This window comes from Leptodactylus fuscus, chromosome 1, assembly GCF_031893055.1.
Source record: "Leptodactylus fuscus isolate aLepFus1 chromosome 1, aLepFus1.hap2, whole genome shotgun sequence".
Classification (NCBI taxonomy): domain Eukaryota; kingdom Metazoa; phylum Chordata; class Amphibia; order Anura; family Leptodactylidae; genus Leptodactylus; species Leptodactylus fuscus.
The window spans coordinates 194,739,730-194,761,889 of NC_134265.1; the positions used below are offsets into that span (position 1 = coordinate 194,739,730).

General features: G+C 42.8%; 1 pseudogene; it reads left to right on the forward strand.

The window, feature by feature from the left end:
- The first annotated feature begins 942 nt into the window (after positions 1–942).
- Positions 943–20,361, forward strand: LOC142213278 (N-acetyllactosaminide beta-1,3-N-acetylglucosaminyltransferase 3 pseudogene; annotated as a pseudogene).
- Positions 20,362–22,160: the final 1,799 nt, after the last annotated feature.

Below are 22,160 nucleotides of genomic sequence, written 5' to 3' on the forward strand. Positions count from 1 at the left end.
GGACTTGCTGGTATGAGGCTGCTTAGGCCTTTTGCTAACTATGTAAATACTCCCACCCAGAGGCAAAACATAAAACTTCTGGGCCCCAATGCAGACCCACCAAATCCAAACTACAGTATATTATATCACTTATAGTACTGGTCTCCACATATTGGGGGAAATTCTCCACATGGGCCTTCTAAGGTCCCTAGGTCTGAATTACCTCATTTAGCCCCTTAAGTCATGCCCCTGCTCCCACCTTTCTGGTTCTAGTGGCCCTTAAGAAAGCCATATATATTTTTGAACAGGTTTTCTACACATCATTTACTATATCTTACCTAAAGTTCGTAACAATGGTAATAACACATGTGATCTCACAACCTTGGAGCATCTGACCGCTCTTCTAAATGATTAGGAGGACCGAAACCAGGCTGTGTCGAGAGCCTTGGACATATTCTTGGTACTCTCTGACCTTCAACCGCTAGCATGGGATTTTCCCTGAGTTTATCGCTGATGGTGCATCCTTTCCATCTCCCTTCCTTCCCTTAGTTTCTTATCTTGTGTCCCCCTCTTTTTTTCTTTTTCTCTTTAATATTGACTTTCATATTTTATTTTCTTTCCTGGTGTTTCCTTGTTTTACAAAGGGCGTATTTGCACTTTCTCCCTCACCCTATTTGCTTATTTTGTGCCATGAGTGCTATTTGTCTTTCATTTTGTCTCATCTCTGATTGCTAGTTTTTTCTTTTTTTTTTCTTTGGAAAAATTACAATTGAAAAAATTGATATATATTTTTATCTATTTATTTATATTACAAATTTCAGCGGTCCAGGATGGACACAAACCAACCAGTTTTTCAAGTAGTACAAAGCTCCTCCTATAGAAGGTGTTCTGATTTAACCATTCCTTTTGCTTGTCAACGTGCTAAACATAAAACCAGTCAGGTTGGGCTATAGCTGTCCTGGGACACAGACATTCTCAGCGTTTCCTCTATTGGATAACAGTAAAATGTAAGTAAGGTTCTATACTACTCCAGTGAGCAGCAGCAGCTAACCTGAAAGCGCACTAACAAGGGTGTGCTTTTATTGCATTTATTGTGCTGTGTTTTATGTTTGTACGTGTACAGATTGTTTAAATACTGATTAAGTTAAACAAACGTGGTAAAGAGTAGAAGTGCATAGATTGCTCACCACCCTATGTCCAAATAATAAAAGACACTCCACGGCTTCTGGGGCATTACTACATTCTACAGTTATTTTTTTTTGTAGTATCACTTTTTGTCTGTGAGTTGTTTTTTGCTCTTTTTAGTCACTACATCAATGAAATCCAATAGACTAAAACAGTAAAAAGTGCAAGCTTAGCAGCATAGTTACATTGCCACAGTGGTTGTTCTTCCTCAAAGGTCATTCACAGGGACTGGCGAATAGTTGTATGTGCATACCCATTTATCAGAATAGCATTGATTGTGTTCCAGTCTATAAGCAAAGGTAGATAAGAACATATATTCTCTAAAGCAAAACAATAAATTATTATGTAGTATTAAAATAGAATTCAGTTATTAACTCCCCCAAAAATTTATATATATATATATATATATATATATATATATATATATATATATATATATATACGTTTTTATTGTGAATCAACTTGCATGTTCTAAATCTGTAGCCATATGTAAATGACTGAGCCTTTTTTTATACAGATATTGCGCACCTCTACTGTGAATGTATCAGGACAGGAATGTTGCTAGGATATTACATGTTGGTTCTTCTTTGCATGAACTTTTACATGGGATGAGACACATTGCATGGGGGTGAAGTAATCACAACTGCAAACTGTTTTTCCTTTGCAGTTCTATTATTACATGGGGCAGTGTGCTGCATGAGGGCGTCTTTCTACACTCAGTTTTTTAATGCAGTTTTTAAAGCCAAAATCAGGTTTGGATTATAAAAGATAAAGTAAATATGAAGCTACTTGAATTCTTTCTTTATTCAATCCTTCTTTATGGTTATGACTAAATTATGCATCCTGAAAATAGAACCAAAGAGCAAATTATGAAGACTCGGTGTGTTGTACATAAGTCTTGATGTCCCCTCGCCAGTAGAGGATATGCTTAATTCATTGTGAATTAGGCATATACTCTGGGAGTACCTGCATCTCAATTAAAATCTGTGCCAGCTTATTCATTATCATTTACGCCACAAAAAAGGGGTAATTGAGAATGAATGTGGTGTGGGTAATGGCCCCAACCACTCCTTCCAACTTTGTGAAATGTGGCCAGCCCAAAATTCCCACTTGTAAGTTGTAACTTTTGTATGCCAAAACACTGGCATTCACTATTAATGAATTCCCCCCCTCCACATTATTTGCTTGTATGTTCAAACACTTTCCTATAAATGCTCATTTGGTTCATTTCCATTCCTTTTTACCAGTGCCTATACTTGGACCTATTTAACCGGTTAACGACCAGGCCCAAAAGTATGTTAAAGACCAGGCCTCTTTTTTCAAAACTGACATGTGTCACTTTAAATGGCAATAACTTTGAGACGCTTTAACTTACACAAATGAATTTGAGATGGTTTTCTCGTAACACGTTATACTTCATGTTAGTGGTAAACACTAATCAATATTTTTGCATTTATTTATAAAAAAAACTAGGAAATTTGATGGAAATTTGAAAAAAATTGCAATTTTCAAAATGTGAAATTCTCTGCTTTTCAGGCGGATAGTCATACCATCCAAATACATGAATAAATATTATCTCCCATATCTCTGCTTTATATTGGCATCATCTTTTGATTGTCTTTTAATTTATTTTGGACGTCATAAGGCTTACAAGTGTAACAGCAATTTTCCAGATTTACAAGAAAATTCTCCAAACCAATTTTTTAGGGACCACTTCAGTTCTGAAAGTAATTATAAAGGCCTGTATAATAGAAACCCCCATAAATTACCCCATTTTCAAAACTGCACCCCTCAAATTATTCAAAACAGCATTTGGGATGTTTGTTAACCCTTTAAGCATTTCATAAGAATAAAAATAATATGGCAGTGAAATTTAGACATTTCATTTTTTTTCACTAATACATTCATTTAGACCCACAATTAACACATTCACAAAGGGTTGAAGGAGAAAATGCATCTGACAGTTTATTGTGCAATTTCTCCCGTGCACAGAAATACCCCACATGTGGGTGTAAACTGATTTTTGGGCACACGGCAGTGCATGGAAGGGAAGGAGCGACACTGGGTGTTTGAACAGCAGATTTTGCTGGAATAATTTTCAGCGCCATGCCTTATTTGCAGAGACCCTAGAGTACCAAAACAATGGAAACCCCCCAAAAGTGACCCCATTTTAGAATCCACACCCCTCACAGAATTCATCAAGGGGTATAGTCAGCATTTAGACCCTACAGTTGTTTCACAGATTTTACTAACATTGGGATGTGTAAATGAAAAATTACTAAAATGTCACTTTATCTCCAAAGTTTTCATTTTCACAAGGGGTTAAAGGAGTAAAAGCCCCCCACAGTTTGTTAAACAATTTCTCCTGAACACGGCAATACCCCATATGTGGCTATAATCTGCTGTATGGGAACATGGCGGGGCTCAGAATGGAAGGAGCGCTATTTGGCTTTTGGATGGCAGATTTTGCTGGAATAATTTTAGGTGCCATGTCGCATTAGCAGAGCCCCTAGAGTACCAATACAGTGGAAACCCCCTAAAAGTGACCCCATTTGGGAAACTATACCCCCCACAGAACATATTAAAGGGTAGAGTGAGCATTTTGACCCTACAGCTGTTTCACAGATTTTATTAACATTGGGCCATGAAAATGAAAAATTACTTTTTTTCCAACAAACTGTCAATTTAGCCCCAAATTTTTAATTTTCACAAGAGGATAAAGGAGAAAAAGCTCCATAAAGTTCGTTACACAAATTCTGCTGAACACAGAAATGCCCCATATGTGGTCATAATCTGCTGTATGGGAACATGGCGGGGCTCAGAATGGAAAGAGGGCTATTTGGCTTTTGGAGGGCAGATTTTGCTGGAATATTTTTCAGGTCCCATGTCGCATTTGCAGAGCCCCTAAAGTACCAATACAGTGGAAACCCCCTATAAGTGACCCCATTTTGGAAACTACACCCCTCATAGAATTTGTCTAGGGGTAGAGTGAGTATTTTGGCCTCACAGGTGTTTCACAGATTTTATTAACATTGGGACGTGAAAATGAAAAATTACTTTTTTTCCCAATAAATCGTCCATTTAGCGCCATAGTTTTAATTTTGCAAATAGTTTAAGAATTAAAAGCCCCACACAGTTTGTTACACAATTTCTTCTGAACACGGCAATACCCCATATGTGGCCAAAATCTGCTGTATGGGTACATGCTGGGGCTCAGAATGGAAAGAGCGCTATTTGGATTTTGGAGGGCAGATGTTGCTGGAATAGTTTTCAGGTGCCATGTCGCATTTGCAGAGCCCCTAAAGTATCAATACAATGGAAACCCCTCAAAAGTGACCCCATTTTAGAAACTACACCTGTCAAGGAATGTATCAAGGGGTATTATCATTTTGAGCCTAAAATGCTTCCCAAAAATTAATGTACAAAATGAAAATTGAAATTTTTAAAAATATGCCATTTCGGTGCCCAATACGTTGCACCCACTTTGTGTTGTCAGAGACCTGCACTCCTAAAACTATTAAGTGGGCCATCCCGGGGGTCAAAAAATTATATATGTGGGTGTAAACTGCTGCTTGGGCACACAGCAGGGCTCAGAAGGGAAGGACCACTGTGCGTTTTAGCTTTTGGGATACAGATTTAGAGGGACCCTCTGGGCGCCATGATGTTTTTGCAGAGCCCTGGAGGTTCCAGTAAACTGGAATTCACCAAGAAGTGACCCCATTTTGTAGGGGCAATTTTAGGGTCTCTGCAAATGTGACGTGGTGTCCAAAAACGAAGAATCTAAATCTGCACTCCAAAAGCACATATTGCTCCTTCACATCTGCACCCTGCTGGGTACCCAAATAGCAGTGTATGCCCACATGTATGACACTGGTGTACCCCGGATAACGTACTTAATGCCATATGTGGGTAGAATCGGCTGTTTGGGCACAACCGGGGACAGAAGGGAAGGAGCGCTATTTTGGTTTTTGGAGCACAGTTTGGATTTTTTTGCCACTTTTGCAAAGCCCCTGAATTGCCAATAAAGTGGAATCCGCAGACATGTCACCCTATTTTGGACACTACCCCACTGATGGGATTTATCAAGTGGTGTAGCGAGAATTTTTAACCCTTGAGTGTTGCATTTATTTAGTTTCCAGAAATGAAATCGCAACTGATAGAGAAGTTAAAAATGAAAATTTTACAGATTTGCCATTTCAGTGTGCAACATGTTGTGCCCGACTTATGTCAGCAGAGACACTCCAAAAACTGTTAAACGGGTATCCCAGGCACAACAGCTTTTAGAGCGTTCATCTCTGATACAAGGTGGGCACAACATATTACGCACTGAAAGGACGTATTCCTGGAAAAATGGTCATTTTCACCTCTCACAATCCACTACAGTTATAGTTATACATATAAAGTTATAGCAACACTTGGGGGTTAAAAATGCTGTCTGTACCCCTGGATAAATCCTTCAGGGGTGTAGTTTCCAAAATAAGGTAATTTATCAGGGGATTCCAAATTACTGGCGTTTCAGCTCTACAAAAGTGTCATGGCATCCAAAAACCAAACCGTCTGTGCTCCAAAAACCAAATGACCCTTCTTCCCTTCTGTGTCCGGCTGTGCCCTAGTATCAGTTTATACCCACATATGACATTATGTCCGTTATCCGGGGGTACACCAGTGTCATACATGTGTCATACATGTGTCATAAACTGCAGTTTGGACGTACAGCAGGGTGCAGAAGGGAAGGAGCGCTATGCGGCTTTTGGAGTACAGATTCAGATGTTTGGTATCTGGACGCCATGTCATGTTTGTAGAGCCTGTAAGGTACCAGAAAAGTGGATTCCATGGGGTACCAGGAGTGACCCCATTTTGAGAACTGCACCCCTCAAAGAATTTATCAGGGGGTGTAGTGAGTATTAGTATCCCGGACGTGACTGCACAGCGGATGGCGAAGAGGGAATGTATAAGCTGTGCGGAGGACATTGCAAACACCAAATTCCCTACTATGTCCCCGTAGCTCCTATGATTGGGGGAGTCACTCTGGGGGTCACTTTAGGGGTCACTTCTGGTGTCTGTTCCCTCATAAGCTGTAAATCTGGGGTGTCCCCTGATATCCGCTCACACAGCTTATATATTCCCTACATGACGCACCCAGTTGTGTTCTAATAATTTGGCGATTTTTGAGGGTTTTTGTCTTCACATTGTGAGATGCTATATTTTCTTTATGTTTCTGGTGACGCGGCCATATAAGGGCTTATTCTTTGCGGGATGAGATGCATTTCGTAATGACACCATTTTTGGGTGTCTACATCTTATTGAATACATTTTATTAACCCTTTTTTGCTGGATTTAAAAAAAAAAAATCAATCCTGGCATTGAGTTTTACTTTTTTAATTTTGCGCCATGCAGCGTACAGTATAAGTAACATGTTCCCTTTATTCTGCGGGTCGGTACGGTTACGGCGATACCTCATTTATAGTATTTTTTTATGTGTTACTAGTTCTGCAGAGGAAAAACACATTTGGGGACATAAATCAATGTTTTTTGCATCGCATCTTCTAAGAGGCGTAACATTTTTATTTTTCGGTTGACAGAGTTGGTTGAGGGCTTATTTTTTGCGGGACAACCTGCGCTTTTTATTGGTACTGTTGTCGGATGCATATGACTTTTTGATCACTTTTTATAGCATATTTTGTATGGTGAGATGGCGAAAAATCATTACTTCCGGCGAGTTTTTTCCGTTTTTTTTTTTCCGGCGTTCGCCGTGTACATTAAATATTATTTCAGTTTTATTGTACAGATTGTTACGGACGCGACAATACCAAATATGCATTGTTTTTATTACTTTTTAGTTCTTTTTTTATATAATTCATTTTCTATTGAGAAAAAGGGATTTTTGGGCTTTATAACTTTATTAATTTTTTTCATACACTTCATTTTATTTTTTTTACATTTTTTTTTACTTTTTCATGTGTCCATTTAGGACACTTCAATCAGCAATACTTTGCTGATATAGAATGCCATGTGAGACACAGCCTGCAGGTGTCCCACATGGCATTCCGTAGCAGGATGTCAGGCTGTGTAGACGCACAGCCTGACATCAGAAGGTCCTGGCAGGATCACCAGGTATGTGGGGGCTCCGGGCAGTCTGGGGTCACTGGCCAGACCCCAGACTACCTTTTACTGCTATCGGCACCCTCCGATCTCGCCGCGGGGGGTGCCGATCAGCTTCAATTGTCGGCGGATGCCTTTCGATCGCGCCGTGATGTTTCACGGCGCGATCGAAAGGGTTAAAACGTCCAGTCGGACTCAGTTCCGACTGGACGTTATTGAGGAAGGGGTTAGGTGTTAGTAACACCTAACCCCCGTCCTCCCCGCACCCCTCCCCCCGCGAAATAGGTACCTAAAGACAGGACGTATTTTTACAATAGTCCGGTCTTTAGGTACCTGGACCGCAGGCCGTAAATTTACGTACGGCGGTCCTTAACCGGTTAATCTGTGTAGTATATTGGATCATTTTGTTGAATATACCAAATTTATGTATATTTCGAATCTGTCTAATGCTAGGTTTACACTAACGCTCGGGTTTCTGTCCCTCGGGTCCGCATGAGGACCCAGAAGACAGAGACCCTGTCCACTTAAAAAGTGGTTACATACGAAAACCCACAGACCCCATAGACTATAATGGGGTCCACCTTGCAGGACTTTTCTCTCCGTGGATTTTAAGGGTGAATTCACACGGAAGAAAATAGTGAGGAATTTGGTGTGGAATGTCAGCGCTGATCTGCTTGAGATGTCAGGATTTTGGAAAAAGGAATAATGATTCGAGTAATGCTAGCTTTCGGAGATTGAGTAGGGAGTTTATCCCACCGTGTCCATATATGTTGGGATACTATTTCAGCCTTCTGTTGGAGATACAAGTCAGGAGTAGATATGGGTGAATCGGTCCGTAACTAACTGGGTTTGTCTTGTATACGCCAAATTGAAAAAATGTCATTTCACGTTGGGAGAACAAAAATGGCCGTGCTACGAGAAAATGGGCACCGCCACATGTTAGACCATGAAATACAGAACAAACAATTTCATCTGTGCAGTGACTTACAAATCATGTAATGACAACATCTGAAAATTTCAGCCAATAGATAGTGGTATGTGGATCTTAGAATGCTGATGTCATACAGGACTAGATAAGTTTGTGCACTCGTGAACCCGCTTTTGTTTGCTGTAATTGTGAAATTGCATACAAATCTATCTCAATGTATTCCATAGCTAATGCTATCCTAGGCTGTAGGTAGCACAAGTCAGAATTGACAACTGAACAATAGTTATTGGAGTACTTCAAGCAATATACGTAGTCAGGTTTCCTTGGTTATGTCTAGGAGACCACGTGGGTGTCTAGCATACACCAACTCAAATGGGGAAACCTGTGGAGGACAGTGGTACCTCCCAGACTGCAAACATTAAGTAGTGCAGTAGGCAATCCCAATCTTTGCTGTCCTTGTTAACCACCGTCTTTAGCATGCCCTTAAGGGTTTTATTGAACCTCTCCACAAGGCCATCTGTTTGGGGGTGATATATAGAGGTTCGCAGGTGTTTAATTTTCATTACCTTGGACATAAAAGGAGTCCCTTGGTCAGTCAGGATCTCCTTGGGTATACCTGTCTGAGAGAACATATAAAAGAGCTCCTTGGCAATTAACTTAGCCGAAGTATGTCTCAAGGGTGCAGCCTCAGGGTATCGTGTAGCATAATCTAACACCAATAGTATATTCTGATGCCCCCTAACTTTACAACAGGACTTACCAAATCCATGGCCACTCTTTCACATGGTACTTCTATAATAGGTAGGGGTACCAAAAGACTCCTGAAGTGTGACACAGAAGTGGTTAGTTGACACTCTTGGCAGGAGATAGAATATTTTCAGATATGCTTATTAGAGATGAGCGAACACTAAAATGTTTGAGGTTCGAAATCCGATTCAAACAGCCGCTCACTGTTCGACTGTTCGAACGGGTTTCGAACCCCATTATAGTCTATGGGGAACATATACTCGTTAAGGGGGAAACCCAAATCCGTCTCAGGAGGGTCACCAAGTCCACTATGACACCATAGGAAATGATGCCAACACCTCTGAAATACAACTGGGACAGCAGGGGAAGCATGTCTGGGGGCATCTAACACACCCAAGACCCTCTATTACCCCACTACCACAGCCTAACAACTACACATTTTACACACTCAATACCACCTCTCAGACAGTGGAAAAACACCTTGAAACATGTGTATTTGGCCCTTGGAGTGAGGAAAGCCTGTCACCAGCATTGTATTGGGTACTTGGAGTAAGGAGAGCCTTGCAACAGCAGTGTATTTGGCCCTTGTAGTGAGTTGAGGTTGGCACCTGCATTGTTTTTGAAAATCAGGGTGGATTGAGCCTCTAACCAGCAGAGTTTTGTGAAATTCATGGTGAAGGTAGCCTCCAACCAGCAGAGTTTTGGTAAATTCATGGTGGAGGGAGCCTCTAACCAGCAGAGTTTTGGTAAATTCATGGTGGAGGGAGCCTCTAACCAGCAGAGTTTTGGTAAATTCATGGTGGAGGGAGCCTCTAACCAGCAGAGTTGTAGGAAATTCATGGTGGAGGGAGCCTCTAACCAGCAGAGTTGTGTGAAATTCATGGTGGAGGGAGCCTCTAACCAGCAGAGTTGTGGGAAATCAGGATGGAGGGAGCCTCTAACCAGCAGAGTTGTGGGAAATCAGGATGGAGGGAGCCTCTATCCAGCAGAGTTTTGGGAAATTCATGGTGGAGGGAGCCTCTAACCAGCAGAGTTTTGGGAAATTCATGGTGGAGGACCTCTAACCAGCAGAGTTGTGGGAAATCAGGATGGAGGGAGCCTCTAACCAGCAGAGTTTTGGGAAATTCATGGTGGAGGGAGCCTCTAACCAGCAGAGTTTTGGGAAATTCATGGTGGAGGGAGCCTCTAACCAGCAGTGTTTTGGGAAATTCATGGTGGAGGGAGCCTCTAACCAGCAGAGTTTTGGGAAATCAGGGTGGAGGGAGCCTATAACCAGCAGAGTTTTGGGAAATCAGGGTGGAGGGAGTCTCTAACCAGCAGAGTTGTGGGAAATCAGGGTGGAGGGAGCCTAGTAGGAGCAGAATTGTGCAACGCTTATGGTGGATGAGTATGAGGATGCGGAGGAATTGGAGAGGTTGAGCACAGACATCGACTTTCATGTTGGGGTGCTTTACACAGATGGGCACGAAAATTAAGGCTTTATCCAGTGGTGGTTCATTTTTATCAAAGTGAGCCGGTCGGCACTCTCAGCTGACAGCCGGCTGCGCTTGTCAGTGATGATGCCACCGGCTGCACTGAACACCCTCTTAGATAGGACGCTGGCGGCAGGACAGGACAGCACCTCCAAGGCATATAGGGCAAGTTCAAGCCACAGGTCCAACTTCGACACCCAATACGTGTAGGGCGCAGAGGGATTGGAGAGGACAGGGCTGTGGTCGGAAAGGTATTCCCGCAACATGCGCCTATACTTCTCACGCCTGGTGACACTAGGACCCTCAGTGGCGGTACTTTGGCGAGGGGGTGCCATCAAGGTGTCCCAGACCTTAGACAGTGTGCCCCTTGTTTGTGTGGACTGGGGAGCACTTGGTCGCCTAGTGGAGGAACTGCCCTCTCTGCCGCCAACGTCACATGCTGGAAACATCTCCATCATATTCTGCACCAATTGCTTGTGGCAAGCATTGATGCGATTGGCCCTACCTTCTACCGGAATAAAAGATGAGATTTTTTTTTATACCGGGGGTCAAGGATAGCAAAGATCCAGTACTGGTTGTCCTCCATTATTTTGACAATACGCTTGTCAGTTGTAAATCACCCCAACATGAACTCAGCAATGTCTGCCACAGTGTTACTTGGCATGACTCCTCTGGCCCAAACGGAAAGTTCAATCTCCATTTCCTCCTCATCCTCCCTTTCTATCCATCTGCGCTGCAACAATGGGATGATTCGAAGTTGCCCGGAAGTCTCCTGTATCACCATCACATCATCGAACAGGTCTTCCTCCATTAAACGCGGTGAAGCGGACAGATGTGTGGACCTACTCTCCAGCTGTGATGGATCTGATGCTATCCCTGACTCCTCTGTGTGATCTGAGTTATCCCTGATGTCAATGAGGGATTCTCTCAGCACACACAAGAGCGGGATTGTAAGGCTCACCATTGCATCTTCAGAGCTCACCCTTTTTGTGGACTCCTCAAACACCCTTAGTATGTCACAAAGGTCTCTCATCCATGGCCACTCATGGCTGAGAAACTGAGGCAGCTGACTTTGTGGCACCCTAGGGTTTTGTAGCTGGTATTCCATCAAAGGTCTCTGCTGCTCAACCACTCTACTCAACATTTGATAACTGGAAAAATTGTATGTCACAGCCCTGGTGTTTTATGTGGTCCCATTGTGTAAAATGAATATTTTCAATATGCTAGTACTGATGCACGAAAAACTATAACCCTGCCGGTACAGGTATTGTTAGACAGTCCCAGAAAAAATAGTGATTCAGCATCCAGGCTAGTATAAACTTAAAAGAATTTTTTACTTTAATTAAACCATTAAAATTCCAAAAATAACAAGAAACCAGTGAAAAATAGAAAAACGACACAGCACTTACATGAAGACGTTACTTGGGTTACATAGGACAATGGTTACACGAAAAAAAACTTTAGCCGCCAAAGGCGTCTTCATGTAAGTGCTGTGTCGTTTTTCTATTTTTCACTGGTTTCTTGTTATTTTTGGAATTTTAATGGTTTAATTAAAGTAAAAAATTCTTTTAAGTTTATACTAGCCTGGATGCTGAATCACTATTTTTTCTGGGACTGTTCAACATCTGATAAGTTGAGTTCCAGCGTGTGGGTACAAAAGCCAGTGTTGTGGCACATGCAGGCGTTGCTGGAGTGTTTTTAAGCTAGCAGCGGCTACTGCCGACTTGCGAAAGTGGGCGCACATGCGCCGCACTTTCACCAGTAGCTCCGGAACATTTGGGTAGCTCTTTAAAAAACGTTGCACCACTAGGTTAAAGATGTGGGCCAGGCATTGAACATGTTGGAGTCCAGAGCTGCTACCAGGTTCCGGCCGTTATCACAAACGACCATGCCTGGGCCCAGGTGCTGCGGCTCAAACCATATTGCTGTCTCATCGAGGAGGGCATCCCTCACCTCGGAGGCAGTGTGCTGTCTGTCCCCTAAGCTGATCAGCTTCAGCATGGCCTGCTGACGTCTACAAACTCCAGTGCTGCAACGTTTCCAACTCGTAGCTGGGGTCAATCTAACAGCAGCGGAAGAGGAGGAGGTGGTGGAGGAGGAGGGTGTTGTTCCCTTGTCCCTGCCAGGAATGTTAGGCGGGGAGACGAGGTACATCGGGCCAGTTTGGGAAGTCGTCCCAGCCTCAACTACATTCACCCAGTGTGCCGTCAGTGAAATGTAGCGTCCCTGTCCGCATGCACTTGTCCATGCGTCGGTGGTCAAGTGGATCTTTGTGCAAAGCGCGGAACTAAGGGCCCGCCTGATGTTGAGTGACACGTGCTGGTGCAAGGCGGGGACAGCACACCGGGAGAAGTAGTGACGGCTAGGGACAGCATAGCGAGGTGCCGCACTTGCCATCAGGTCCAGGAAGGCCGGAGTTTCAACAAGCCGGAATGCCAACATCTCTTGGGCCAGCAGTTTAGCGATGTTGGCATTCAAGGCTTGCGCGTGTGGGTGGTTAGCGGTGCATTTCTGCCGGCGCTCCAATGTCTGAGAAATGGTGGGTTGGTGGAAAGAAGCACCTGATGGTGCTTGAGATGGTGCAGGAGAAGGAGATAAGACAGGAACAGGGGAGGATGAAGGAGAAGTCAACAAATTGGCGGAGCCAGATGATGTGGTGTCCTGGCTTGTCCTCTGGAGTGCATTGCCAGCACTTTGAGCAGTGGGACAGGCAGTGGCGTCAACGGCGGGCGACGTTTGTCCTGCCGTTGCTCTCTGCCACTGATTCCAGTGCTTGGATTCCAAATGACGGCGCATTGAAGTAGTGGACAGGTTGCTCTTCTCAGAGCCCCTACTCAATTTCGAGAGGCAAATTGTGCAAACAACACTATATCTGTCCTCGGCGCATTCCTTGAAAAAACTCCACACCTTCGAGAAACGTGCCCTCGAGGTGGAAGTTTTTCTGGGCTGGGTACAAAAGGGAACATCTTGGGAGATTCCGGGTGTGGCCTGGCTTCGCCGAAGCAGCTGACCTCTGCCTCTAGCTACCCTTTTTGGTGCTGCACCTGCCTCAACATCGACACTACTTTCCCCGCTTGACATCCCCCCTGTCCAGGTCGGGTCAGTGTCCTCGTCGTCCACCACCTCCTCTTCCAACTCCTGCCTCACCTCCTCCTCCTGCAAATGCTCATGGCAACTGGCTGCCCTGACGGCAACTGTGTCTCATCGTTGTCGACCGGAGATGGAGGAGGCTCCAGTGTTTGAGCATCTGGACACAGATACTCGTCTGGTAGCTCTGTGGAATCGCTAAATGGAGGGGCAGTTGAGGGACAGTGAAAGGACCGGAGAACAGCTCCGGGGAGCTGGGAAAGTTGGGGTTATTGTTCTGGGAATTTTGGGAGGAAGGCGGACAAGACTGTTGGGTAGGAGGAGGAGAGGAGGTAGAGGCTGACTGGCTGGTGGACAATGTGCTGTAAGCATTATCCGACAGCCATTGCAAGACCTGTTCCTGGTTCTCGGGCCTAGTAAGGTTTGTACCCTGCAGCCTAGTTCATGTGGCAAGCAACCCTGGGACTGTGGAGCGGCGCAATGCTTGCTGTTCCCCAGGAGTGGGCACGGGGCGCCCTGTGGCTTCACCGCTAACTTGCTCCCCAGAAGCATTCCCCCGACCTCGCCCACGGCCTCGTCCACGTCCCCTTCCGGGAGCCTTGCGCATTTCAATATGCTTTCCTTGCTTAAACACACTCAGAACCTGGGTGTATATGCCAATACCAAGAAATTAAGGGTATATGTAGGCCCCAATTTATTTGGTGGAATTAACACTCAGAACCTGGGTGTTTATGCCAATATCAACAAATTAAAGGGGGATGCAGGCCCCAATATATTTTAGGAATTAAAACTCAGAAACTGTCACTATATGCCAATAGCAACAATTGAGGGTGGTATGAAGGCCCCAATATATTTGGGAAATTTACAGTCAGAAACTGGCACTATATGCCAATAGCAAGAATTGAGGGTGGTATGAAGGCCCCAATATGTTTGGGGAATTCACAGTCAGAAACTGGCACTATATGCCAATAGCAACAATTGAGGGTGGTATGCAGGCCCCAATATATTTTAGGAATTAACACTCAGAAACTGGCACTATATTCCAATAGCAAGAATTGAGGGTGGTATGAAGGCCCCAATATATTTGGGGAATTCATAGTCAGAAACTGGCACTATATGCCAATAGCAACAATTGAGGGTGGTATGCAGGCCCCAATATATTTTAGGAATTAACACTCAGAAACTGGCACTATATGCCAATAGCAACAATTGAGGGTGGTATGCAGGACCAAATGTATTTTAGGAATTAACACTCAGAAACTGGAACTATATGACAATAGCAACAATTGAGGGTGGTATGAAGGCCCCAATATGTTTGGGGAATTCACAGTCAGAAACTGGCACTATATGCCAATAGCAAGAATTGAGGGTGGTATGAAGGCCCCAATATATTTGGGGAATTTACAGTCAGAAACTGGCACTATATGCCAATAGCAACAATTGAGGGTGGTATGAAGGCCCCAATATATTTGGGGAATTTACAGTCAGAAACTGGCACTATATGCCAATAGCAAGAATTGAGGGTGGTATGAAGGCCCCAATATTTTTGGGGAATTCACAGTCAGAAACTGGCACTATATGCCAATAGCAACAATTGAGGGTGGTATGCAGGCCCCAATATATTTTAGGAATTAACACTCAGAAACTGGCACTATATGCCAATAGCAACAATTGAGGGTGGTATGCAGGACCAAATATATTTTAGGAATTAACAGTCAGAAACTGGCACTATATGCCAATAGCAACAATTGAGGGTGGTATGAAGGTCCCAATATGTTTGGGGAATTCACAATCAGAAACTGGCACTATATGCCAATAGCAAGAATTGAGGGTGGTATGAAGGCCCCAATATATTTGGGGAATTTACAGTCAGAAACTGGCACTATATGCTAATAGCAACAATTGAGGGTGGTATGAAGGCCACAATATATTTGGGGAATTCACAGTCAGAAACTGGCACTATATGCCAATAGCAACAATTGAGGGTGGTATGCAGGACCAAATGTATTTTAGGAATTAACAGTCAGAAACTGGCACTATATGCTAATAGCAAAAATTGAGGGTGGTATGAAGGCCCCAATATATTTGGGGAATTTACAGTCAGTAACTGGCACTATATGCCAATAGCAACAAATGACGGGTGTATGTAGCCCCAATTTTATTGTTGGGGGATTACACACAGTGTATTCAAGTTAGTTTCAGGGGTGGGGGTGGGGGTGCACACTGTTGGAATGTGGATTGGGGGTATATAGGGTATATGGGAATACACTTTCAGTGTATCCCACTCAGGATCATCCACACTGTGGAAAGATGGGTTGCGCAGATACAGCCTGTCAATGCCACGTTACTGTGATGGACACTGACAAGACACTGGAATGTAGCTCTTAAAAGAGCTGTTGGTTTTCTTCTCCTTCCTATCCTATCCCTGCCTACCAGAATCTAATTCCTAACTCTATGGCTGCAGACCTCCGTCTGTGACCAAGTGAAAGCTCAGAATGACGCGAAGCTGGACGGCACTGTTCTTATCAATCAGAGGTCACATGTTTTCGGCAGCCAATGGCATTTTCCTATTTTTTTTCAGAGTCACTGTTGTCGTAGTTCCTGTCCCACCTCCCCTGCGCTGTTATTGGAGCCAAAAAAGTGCCAGGGAAGGTGGGAGGGGAATCGAGTTTTCGCTCACTTTATCATGCGGTGTTCGATTTGAATCGAACACCGCGAACAGCGTGATATCCGATCGAACGTGTGTTCGATAGAACACTGTTCGCTCATCTCTAATGCTTATCAATTCCTGGCAAATAGAAATGCTTTAAAATGCACTCTTTGGTCTTTTTGTACCCCAGGTGTCCTCCTAACACTTGCTTAGGCGCCAAATCTAAAACTACACTTTGATAGAGCCGGGGCACCACCAATTGTTTAACAATTTCTCCCCGTATTTGCTTCACCCTGTACAGTAGGTCCTGGTTCATTGACATATATAGGAACTCCTTATCAGCCCCTGGATACTGAGGTTCACTGTTTATCACTTTTACGTTTCCGCTGGCAGGAGCCAGATTAGGATCTTGCATTTGAGCAGTCCCAAAATTGTCCGTGGATACCCTGAGCTCCGCCATCTCGGGAGCTCCCTCCTGACCTTCAGCATCACCAGCTAATACATTCAGGGGAAAACTACTTCCTTCTTGGGTAATCCCTACAGCTGGTGTTTCCCTTTTAGGATCAAAAAGTTCAGGGTTAACCTTAGGCAAGACATCATCAATATTCACATTTTAAGAACATGGTAAACTCTGCTTTTTCCACATATCCCAAAATAAAGAAAAATGCTTCCCTATGATCACATTATGGAACAGAGACTAACCACTCCCATTTTGTGCGAGACGGGGCCAGAGGTAGTTGTTATGGTGACCTTTGCAACAGAATACTTTCTAGTTTCACCATGTATGCACAAGACTCCAATAGTTTTACCATTGTACAGTGCAGGGTTGACCAAATCATGGTACACCAGATTTACCAGGCTTCCAAAGTCCACGAGAGTCAGTACAGAACACTTTGCTACAGTCACAGTAGACATCTGTGGCTCCATCGCAGTTTCTACCGAACAAGGGGGTTGGGCAAATAGGGACACCCGCCTGGACCTGCTGCAGTTCATTGGTTCAGTTATCAGGGGACAGTGTGTGGTAATGTGACCTAGTTCATGGCACCGCCAACACCTGAGGTGGTATGAGTCAACATTCTGAAACCTGGGCTTAACACCTTTAGTCCTAGCTACCTGTTCTCTCCTCACAACCTTTCTAAGCCCCACAGTAGTAGGTGCAGTATTACCCACCTTGTGGATAGTAGATCCTGCAGTAGCTCCTCGGTGGCTCGGTATCGTTCCACCAAACACACCAACTGATCAGCTGTTGTAGGTCCCGCTTGTCCAACCCAGCACTGAATCTTAGATGGAAACGTCCTGGTGTATTTGTCAAGTACCACTCTTTCCACCATCTGTGCTGGAGTGGATTACTCAGGCTGAAGCCATTTCTTTACCAGTTAAATCAAATCATGCATCTGGGATCGGGGTCGGAGACTCTCAGAGAAAGTCTAATGGTGCACTCTCCCAGTACGTACATGTATATTCACACCAAGACATGCCAAGGTCTCACCTCTCAATTTTGAGTAGTCCTTAGTCTCCTGTTCACAGAGGTCATAATAGGCCTTCTGAGGTTCCCCTGTGAGAAAAGGTGCTACTACATTGAACTCTTGGCAGCTTCTTTCACTCGGCAACTCTCTTAAAGACCCGAAGATATGCCTCCACATCGTCTGTGGATATCATCTTTTGCAGGGTACTCTCAACTGCAGATTGGGCAGTGGTCTGTACTCTGGGTCTCTCTTACACCAGTACTTTCTACTGCCGTCCTGTGGTTGACCAAAACCTGGCTGAGCAGTGTCAGCTTGTCCATAAGCCGCAAGTTCATTTCCTGCTACTATGCTTGCACTTGCTGCTGTCGCCTCTTGGCTTCTTCAGAGCTTTTTGCTGCTGTGACAACATTTGCTGCTGCTGTAGGTTTACTTGCCCAAATTGTTTTACAAAGTCCTCCATGTTGGCGATCTCCTTTTAAATCTCTCCTGCAGAAAAAAAATAGATGTATGTCTCTTTAAGACTGTGTAACTTGGATTTTCCCGTATCCAAAGCACCATATGTGGGGAAGGTAGCTTGGTAGAAGCAGTGGTGCGGACCCATCCAGTCAAAGACAGAGACACAAATCTTGCAGCAAAATGGTTTATTTAAGAAAAACAGCAAAGTAAATAAACATTTACGTCAGGCACAAAAATGAGCAAAATAAAATACAGCCTTAACTTTAGGCAAAATAATGTCAAACAAAATCCTGCTCGTCTGAGCGCTAACTAAACAGAAAGAAAACTAACTGTACGTGTGGCTTACTACCAGCCCCACGAACCAACCAAAACAACACTATACCGTATCACAAGGTTCTCAGTGTCAGGACAGACCCAGCCAGTTCCTCTCCTCCCAGGATCTGCCCTGAAGTGCAGGCTCTGCAGGCTGATATGCTCCAGCACTCTGCCTGTCATTTTCTCACAAGGTCTATATATTAGAAATTCCGATAAATTACACCAATTTCAAAACTGATTTCGTCAAATAATTCAACACCGCATTTGTGAAGTTTGTTAACTCTTTAAGTATATCATTGGAATTAAAACAATATACATTCACTAATACATGCAATTTCTCCCGAGCACAGAAATACCCCACATGTGGGTGTAAACTGGTGTTTGAGCACACAGCAGTCCATGGAAGGGAAGGAACAACACTGATTCAAACTAGGTACAACATATTACATTTTTTACTGTTTAGTGATATCCCACTAGGTGACCTGAGCCAGCGATGTTTTGATCGCTGATTCAGTACTATACACTGCAATACATGTGTACACTTGTGTATTGCAGTGTATAGCGGAAGTCCGAGATAGCTGAATCGTAGAGATAGAATGCAGAGAGAAAAACTGCTAAAAAATGCAGAATACAAGTCATACAGTATAATGGGCAAAATTATTGTTATTCCTCCTGAATACACATTTTACTATTGTGGAAAGGTTAGGTACACTTTGTAGGTAATATAGGATGCTTTCATTTTGTGCTTATTGGCTTCTCAATGCTTTAGACATATTGTCATATCCGTTTATGTGATTTTTTTTTTTCTAGAGTGTCAACATGAGACTATCCTTTACCAAGTTAGAGGGCATAATCCTTCTATGTGTGGGTTTTGCTGGACTTTTGTTTATCCTGTATGGAAGTGAGCTTGGAAATGAACCATCCACTTTGGACAAACCGAAATATAAGCCTGTAAGTCTATCGACCCTTTCTGCTGTGTCAGCTGAATTAAAAACACTTCAGTGGCTGCCTGTATGCCAGGAGAACAAATCGATGGAGAGTATTGAGGATTTTTCCAAACTACCTGCACATATTCAGTCTTTCTTGTTGTATAGGCATTGTAGAAGCTTTCCACAAATCCTTAACTCTCCAAATAAATGTGGAGGTTCGGCAGCTTCCAAAAATGTCTACCTTCTACTTGCCATAAAATCTTCCCCGGGTAACTACGAAAGAAGAGCCATCATTCGTCAAACATGGGGGGAGGAAACCAGTTACGAAGGTGCTCACGTGAAAAGGATTTTTCTTTCTGGAACTTCAACAAATGAACATGAGGACCCGCATTTACGACAGCTTCTACAAATTGAGAGCCAAATATATGGGGATATCCTACAGTGGGACTTCCATGACACATTTTTTAACCTGACACTAAAACAGCTCCTCTTCCATGTGTGGTTAAATGAGTACTGTCCAGGAGCAAACTTTATTTTTAATGGAGATGATGATGTATTTGTCAATACTTTTAATGTAATATCCTACCTGCTTAGTCATGAAGCAGAAGAACACCTTTTTGTAGGCCAGCTAATAGCTAATGTTGGACCTATTCGTGATGCTGGAAGCAAATATTATGTACCTGTACAAGTTACTGCTTCTAACTCTTACCCAATGTATTGTGCAGGAGGAGGAATTCTCATGTCCAAATACACTGCCCATGTCATTTGCGATAAATCTCAAGACATCCAGTTGCTCCCTATTGATGATGTTTTCCTAGGCATGTGTCTGGAAAAGGCTGGCCTTGTCCCAGCCTCTCATATGGGCATGAGGACAGTGGGGGTGCATGTACCTTCTGCCAAACTGGATTCATTCAATCCTTGTTATTATAGAGAACTGTTGATGGTGCATCGTTTTGTACCATATCAGATGTTAGTCATGTGGAAGGCAATTCAAGATCCTCACCTTGACTGTGGCCAGAAATTGTCAGTCTATTTAGGTTCATAATAAAAATGAGCGGTGGATGGAAAACAAAGACCCATAATATAATATATATAATAATATATATATATATATATATATATATATATATATATATATATATTATACTGTTGCCAAACACATGTTCAGTTTATTTGGTGGAGAAACTACTGTCAAAGCTGTATATATGTCATATCCTAATTTATTTTCTTTTGTTCATTAAAATGTAATTTTAAAAAACTTCACCTTTTATCATAATATATGCAATTTATGAGCTCGTTGACCATGCATCAGAAAAATACACTCTCTCACATATATACAGTTTCACATTTAAATGCATGAATGTTATATTTCTTTCTTTCTTTCTTTCTTTCTTTCTTTCTTTCTTTCTTTCTTTCTTTCTTTCTTTCTATTTGGCTATCCTCAAATTCTAACAGTTAATGCATATAATATACAGTCACCAAAAACAGCCTGATATATCCCAGTGACACTTGATAATACAAAGAGGTGAATAACACAATAAAGAGTCAAAAGTATAGCACAATATACTTTGTATACCATAGTATACAGTCAAAAATACCAACCCAAGATGTAGTACAAGCAAGAGGAAAATAGCCACAACCTCCAATCTGCAACCCCAACATGTATTTTGCCCTGCAGCTTCCTCTGTGGGCTATGAGGAAGAAAGGTAATGATATCCAGAAATATGCTGACATGATCACAATATCAAACTCTAAAAGCCACACCGGATTTTGGAACAGGTGCATTACATCACAAGCTCCCAGGCTGAGATATTGGGATAAGGGAAACCAGTATGCTCTAACAACAGACCAGACCAATGGCTTGATCAAAGCATTAACAAGAAGGCCTAAAGTAACAAAAGCATCTCAAAACACTAAAAAAAAGAAGTTTTTTAATTTGAGAGTAAAACAAATAATATATAACATAAAAAGTTAAAACCAAGGCAGAAGATAACGAAAGTTAAATCACAATGATCTAAAACCACTCCCAAACATCATCAAAAATCAATATAAAGAGTTCCAAAAAGATAGAAAATACCTCCAAATCTACACAGATTATGCTTGACACAATGTATATCAGGAGGCGTCAAAGGAAACACGTTAAGGGTCCAGTCACGCGGAGGAAAATGGTGAGGAATTTGTTGGGGAATTTCAGTGCTGAAAAAAAGCCTCCCATTGACTTAAATGGGTTCCTTTTTCTGCTAGCAATTGACCCTAATACCAATTTCTCATTCAGTCCTTTGGGAGTAAAGGTCTGCAATGTGACAATCCATTAGATAGCCACCCCTAGTCCCCAAATAGATACGATCAATTGCCCTTATCTTCAAACCAAATAGATACTCTCGATGGAAATCCCTAAAAGTTTCTTGCAAGTGGTTTAGTCACAAATGTATTGAGCGCCAAAGTAGAATCAAATTCTTATCCTGAGCGCCTTTGAAGTAAGTCCAATATATAATATATAATATATATTCCACAGGGGCATTTAGGTGATGGGCAATCCTATACTCCTGTATATATGAATTATACAAATTTGTTGGCTTCACCATATACTTACAAACTGAGCAGTTACCACCAGCATAAAAATCCCACCCTGGTACACTAAGTGAAGATAAATAGAGTGACTGTGTACAAGTAAGTCATTGAGATTTTTGCTGGGTTTTGGTGACAAAAGGCTCTTCATAACATTATTATGTCTTAACATAGGCCAAAACCAGTTGATTATTACTTACATGTTGTGATGATATGTTATGTTGTATATTAGTGTGAATGGCAAGGGAGTATTAGTGTGCATTCACAGGGAGGAAA